Source organism: Lampris incognitus, chromosome 2 (assembly GCF_029633865.1).
Source record: "Lampris incognitus isolate fLamInc1 chromosome 2, fLamInc1.hap2, whole genome shotgun sequence".
In the NCBI taxonomy this organism is placed as follows: domain Eukaryota; kingdom Metazoa; phylum Chordata; class Actinopteri; order Lampriformes; family Lampridae; genus Lampris; species Lampris incognitus.
In genome coordinates, this window is record NC_079212.1 from 132,569,015 (window position 1) to 132,575,907 (window position 6,893).

Below are 6,893 nucleotides of genomic sequence, written 5' to 3' on the forward strand. Positions count from 1 at the left end.
CAAGGATGGAGAGTAAGCGGGATGGCAAAAAGGCTGAATAACTAAAGGAAATACCCCCCCTGTGTGTGGGGGGGGGGGGGAACGAGTCGGAGCTGAGAGAAAGAGGTCAAGTTTATCAAGGATATACAGCGTTCACTCTGGGGGGCAAGAATAAAGAGGGGATGATGATGAGGAGGGGGGGGGGGAAGAAAGGAAGCCAAAGAGAAAGTCCACTGAGGCTTAGCAGAGGCAGCTGGAAGAAGATAGCTCCCTCCTCTCTGCTTTATTATATTACAGCAGCGGATAAAAGAGTCTGACATCCTCTAAAGTCATTACGGCCCAGTAAGACCGGCTCAGAGGGCAACGCGCCTCCTTAACCTCCCTCAGCACACGCCTGGATGCATGTGCTTCCGTGTGTCTGCCTGAGTAACTGGAAGTAAAAGAGGTGGAGGTGGTGGTGTTGGGTGGGTGGCGAGGGGAGGGGGGGTCACACGTCTAAAAGAGCGCGCACACACATTTGTGTGCCACACACACGCCATCGCCAAACCAAAGGAGCGCAACACTTAATCCTGCCGCAGTAACTGGGATAAACCCACAGCCTTATCTCTCTTTCTCCCCCCCCTCCCCCGCCGCCTCCCCTCAGTCTCTCCCTCATTCTTCCTTTTCTTGTGAACCATTGTCCCCTCTCCCTTAACCCCCCCTCCCTCCCCCCCCCCCATCCTTCCCACATCCATCCCCAACCCCTCTTCAATTCTTATTATTACCCTCCCAAGCCCAAGACTTTAATACCTCATTATTCCGTATTTAAGACCCGGGAATCTTGTCCGACGCCAGCGGTAGGGGCTAACACGGCTTCCCCTTGCTTCCTGCGCTGTACTGCCAAGCTGTGCACGGGATTCGGCGGCAGCTCTCCAGGAAAAACATGACGATTTTTTTTTTATTTTAATTTTTTATTTTGCTACTCTTCTGAGTCGCAGGCTGCCAGGTCAGTTTTGATACGGCGGTGATGTGACACTACACCACGAGGTGGCCATGAGCGTCTGAGAACCGAGCAACAGGTTTCAGGCTTGTTGTGTGGAGGACCTGGAGGAAGGTTCAGGCTGTGAGGTATGTGTGCGATTCAGTTCCGCGGGGCGATACAGAGCCACGATGACAACACAAGCGACGGACCAAGCAATCTGGGTTTTCAAAAGGTATCCCTCGAGCGTGTTGGTACACACACTGAGATTCGAGGCCCTTCGCATATTGGCACTTCATTCGCATCAGTCATGATACCAAATGTATTTATTTATTTATTTGTTGGTGCTTAGTGAGCTGCAGAAGTGAGCTTCCATCAAGCGGCTGGTCTAAGTAGGTATTTGTGGCGGTGGTGAGTGGGGTGGGCTAACCATACGTTCTCACTTGTAGTTGCCTCCGTGTTGACTCAAACCCGAGTGAGAAGGTCTTGAAGCAGTTCCAGGGCCGACTTCAGGCATCCACACGTGACCCTTGACATGCCCCCATGCTCAGTTTCTCCGGGCAGCACACACTCGCACTCTGACACGCACACAAACGCTGCGCTGATACGGCAGCCTCATGTTTCTATGATAATCCTAGCTTGTCAGATCGGGGGGTGGGGTGGGGGGGAGCTACTGGCTTTGTCGCACAAAGGGAAGACGGGTTCTTCGAGGACCATTGGATGAGCAGCGCTTCCACCCTTACCCCAGCGCGGTCCCTCCTTTATCACAGCCCCCCCCCCCCCCCGCCATAGGCTTCTGTGTCGACACAAGGCAGCTTTGATTGACGGAGGAGACCACCGCCGCATCCGGCCCACAAGGACAATGGGAGACTTATGAGGTGGGCTGGAGACGGCAGAGTGAGGCGCACCGCGCAAGTGACACAGTGTCACGCGACTTGAAAACTCTAAAAATAATATTATATTTTGCTCTGCTTTGCAGTTTTCCAAGTTGTTACCTAGCTGCTTTATTTATTTTTTTTACATCTGATTCATTAACAATATAAAAAAATCAGCATTGCAGTATTTTTGGGGTTTTTTGTGCAGTGTGTGTCGCTGTATCAAAAAACATGTCAAGTCAGTTTTATTTGTACAGCCCAATATCACAAATTACACACTTGCCTGGAGGGGCCTTACAGCAACACAACATCCTGTCCTTAGACCCTCGCATCGGATGAGGAACAAATCCCTAAAAACAAAAAAAGAAGCCCTTTGACAGGGAGAAAAAATAGGGAGAAACCTCAAAAATTCAAAAACAAATTAGGGCTTCACCAGCTACACGCAGCTTTTAACTGTCAACCCTCCATTTGCAAAGAATTTATCCTGTAGCAAAGATTACGGTGATTTTAGAGGACAGAATAAGGCATTTGTCCAAGACGTAATTAAATCAGACTAAATTCTACACTGATGAGCCAAAGTATTATGACCACTCACAGGTGAACCGAATACCGTTGGATCATGTCCAAACAAGGGCACATGCCATAATCTGGACAGATTAGATGGTAAGCGAACAATCAGTTCTCATAGTCTACATGTTGGATGCAGGAGAAATGGGCAGGAGTAAAGACCTGAGTGACTTTGACAAGGGCTGAGTTGTTATGGCCAGACAACTGGGTCAGAGCATCTCTGAAACAGCAAGGCTTGTGGGGTGCTCCTGCTCCGCAGTGGTGAGTACCTACTGACAGTGGTCCGAGGAGGGACAAACCACAAACCATGACAGGGTGTTGGGCGCCCAAGGCTCATTGATGCGCGAGGGTAATGAAGGCTATCCTGTCTGGTCCGAACCGACAGAAGGTCTACTGTGGCACAAGTCACAGGACATTTTAATGATGGTTTATGGGAGGAATGTGTCACAGCACACTGCATCACAGCTTGCTGTGTATGGGGCTATGTAGCGGCAGACTGGTCAGAGGGCCCATGATGACCCCTGTCCACCATGCCTACAATGGGCATGCGAGTGGACCTTGGAGCAGTGGAAGGTCAGCTAATCCGACGAGTCCCGTTTTCTTCCAGATCACGTGGATGGCTGTGTACATGTGTGTTTACCTGAGGAAGAGCTGGCACCAGGATGCATTGTGGGAAGATGGCAAGCCAGTGGAGGGAGTGTGATGCTATGGGCAATGTTGTTTCTGGGGAACCCTGGGTCTGGCCATTCATGTGGATGTCAATTTGACACGTGCCACCTACCTAAACATCGTTGCAGACCAGGTACACCCCTTCATGGCAGTGGTATTCCCTGATGGCAGCGGCCTCTTGCAGCAGCAGAGCTGGGCGGCTCGGTTACCTCTTCCAACCAACTTTAGATCAAACCACGCCCTGCTTCCATGTGACAAAAGCGATCGGGTAATATTACATTAATATTACGTTTAATTAAGTGTTAAGTTAAGTTTAGGATTAGGTTAAGGTTAGGTTAAGGCTGTGGTACTTCGTCACACAGAGGTTGGGTGTGGTTTGATCTAAAGTTTGTTGGAAAAATGATAGACGCTGGTCCTCTACGCTCACTATGCAAATTACACAGTGCCCCCCCCCCCGAATTACGCAAGGGCGCCGCCCCACCCTCACGTCAAAGCGGGTGTCAATGTCTACAACTTTGATGTGATGGCCTGGCGGCCTGTCCAGGGTGTCTCCTCGCCTGCCGCCCAGTGACTGCTGGGATAGGCTCCAGAGTTTGGGTAATGGATGGATGGATGGATGGATGGCTGAGAGCATGAAGTGGAACTAACCTTCTGGCCACAAAAGAGTAAAGAAAACAAGTAAAAAAAAAAACAAAACAAGAGTGAATTGCAGGAACAGCAATCATGTAGACTTGTTCTCAGCTCCCCAAGTTTGATGCCAGCAAATGACAGGAACGTTAAATTGGTGTGCTAGCTTGCAGTGCAGCCCTCTCTAGTATGTGTGTCTTGCTAACCTGGCTGGGCAGTGCACCTCCTGGTCGGTCTGCGTCTGGCTTTCCAGGGCTGGCTGTCTTCTGTGACTTTGTACCTGACGACAAAAGTGAGAGTGAAACACAACTATTTGTTACGTCTGACGAATGCCAATGGGCGACGGTGTTTATGAACTGCAGCTCGGAAAAGATAACCGCGTCGTGCATCTGCACGTGCACGAAATGAAACCCACACTTCCCAGCAGCACCCTCTGTGTGGACCGGTCTGGACGACATATGGGCTTGATGGCAAGGCACACATGATCTTCAATCAAGACAATGATTATCCAGTCTGTCAGTCAAGGTTTAATTACAACGCTGGACTAATGCGAGATGTAAAGTGATGGATTGGTATTGACTATTGATTAAATATTGACTTTAAAATGTTGATTAGCGGGCCGACTGGGCAGTATGGATCCACATCTCTCAATAAATCAGACTCAGAATAATAACCATCAAGTGGCAAATGGTTTACATGGCTCACGGGTCAGGAAGGAGGGTCCCTTAGCAGAATTTTGCTTAGGGCCCCAGGGGGGTCAGGATCGGCTCTGCAGGGTAATGCGCCCTGCCGCACCGCGCACATTGGGAATGGTTTGAGGAACACGACAACGTGTTCAAGGTGTTGCCCTGGCCTCCAAATTCTCCATATCTAAATCCGACTGAGCATCTTTGGGATGTGCTGAACTGACAAGTCCGATCCACAGCAGCTCCACCTCGCATCTTTCAGGACTTGAAGGACGTTTTGGTGCCAGATACCACAGGACACCTTGTAGAGTCTGTGTTTTGGTGGGTCCGTGCTGTTTTGGTGGCACATGGAGGACCAACAGCATGTTAAGCAGGTGGTCATTATGTTTTGGCTCATCAGTGTATTATTTGTCGGAGTAGTTTTGTTCAAGAGTGGTCATAACAAGGTCGACCTTGCTAGATTTTGTTCTCTATCAATTAGTTTTTACCTCTTCGACTGATGGACAAAATTTGACTCATACTGCATCCTGCTCAGTGTGACTTATGCACATATTTACATTTTGATGTCCCATCTGAAACTATATATATATATATATATATATATATATATATATATATATATATATATATATATATATAAAATCCAGTGAGTCAAGTTAACACCTGTTCATATTTTCATTGACAATTTTTATTGACAGCTGATGATTGCTTATGGCATGAAACAGGCTTGTACTGTCTCATAAAGAATTGACTTGACTCACTGGATTATTTTGCTCCTTATTTGTCGTGCACTTTCCTTACCGTTTAGTGTTTCTTTTAATAAAGTTATATATATATGTGTGTGTGTGTGTGTGTGTGTGTGTGTATATTTTTCAGCCCTCTTGCACAGATTTGAAGAAATATATATATATAAAAAAACCCTGCACAACATCTCTACTGTGACCTGAGCCCCGGTACTGAATCAGTCAGAGAGCATAAATAAATACATCCTATTTTCATGTCCCCCTGATAATGTGATTTTACTTTAATCTTCCGTTTAGCTGTCATCAGCTCAGCCGAAAGGCCTTCGCTGCCGAACAGTTAATGTACATCGACTAACGCTGTAATCAATTTGGCTCTAATGATATGCATGTAGGATGTATCCATCAAACCTGGCTGGCCGTGACAGCGGAGGGAAGAGAATAATTAACCGCTCTCATGTACGGAGGTGCTCATGGGGAAGCAGATAAGTATAAAGGCAAGATGTAGTGGCCGGGGTCATTATTTCTGATTAACTGAGCAGGTGGGTGTTGTAGTCCTGTTATCTGACGTGCGCGTGCGTGCGCGTGCGCATGTGAATGGGCGGGGCTATAGAGAGACAATGAGGGAACGCTAACAGCAGATCAGCGACAGGGTTAGTTAGGGACCTCTGAGTGATGACCTCTGCCTCCTCACTTCTGGACAGGGACGATGCCCGGTGAGGAGGTGTCCGGTGCCGACAGGGCATCCACCTGCCCGTCATCACTGACCCAAGGTGGTGGTGGTGGTGGTGGGGGGGGGTGTATCAGCTGGCTCATCTTCCTCTCGGGAGGGTGGAGGAGAGAAGGTGCTCAGGTATTTGTAGTTTTTTTAAACAGAGAAGATTATAATGTTTGTACGTTTGCACTAATGTGTGCCCGCCTGTGAATATTACATGACTATGACCGATCAGTGCTGTGTTGGGAGTTGTTGCTGGGCCGGGGGCCGGGGGCCGAGACAGGCCCAATCCCAGTGTCCACACTCCCGGATCCACGGACTCCGAGGCGCGTCCCCGTTAAATCCGCGAGGGTTTGGGGCTGGCCCCGCTGTCAAATTGTCAAGCGCACGAGGGGTCTCTCGCAGACGTTTTGAGCCCTTTGTGCACACTTGCCACAAGTCCGCATTTCTGCAGCCTTCGCCTGGGGAATTACCCACAGTTCCTAGCGTTTTGACGTTAAACACGGGGTTACCAGGGGAAGACCGGAAGCGTTAAAAAAAACTAAACATGGCGCATGGAAGGACACATGGGCACGTGCCTGGCACAGTGGGTGCGCTGGTATGCCTAAATGTACAGAGAAACACTACGTTAATGAAGATTTAAGATGGTACGTAAATAGTTTATTCGTCCACCATTTCTTTTACATGTTGCTTAATGACGTCATTTTCACAAAAACCGAGTAAACGGGTGTAAGGCAGGAGCCTGGAAGACGCTCAGATCAGGCAGGCGGTCCCTGAACCTAAGAGCCTTGGCCAAGAAGAAAGTAAAAAACGTAAAATAATTAGTCCCAAACTCACAAGAGTGCAAAACATGTTTTGGTGTCGTTAAGGTAACGCAATGACATGTTGCAGAGCAGAGTGCTGTCCCGTTTCGAGCCCCTGCAGCCCCTCACAACTCACTTACCGGGTGACGTCATTTAAATCCGTGAGGGGTCAGGCTTTAGGGGGACTTTGGGATTGGGCCACACATTTCAATCAGACCTCCAAGGTGTGGGGAGTTCGCCAGTGTGGTCCCCCCTCCCACACATTCTTAGTGGC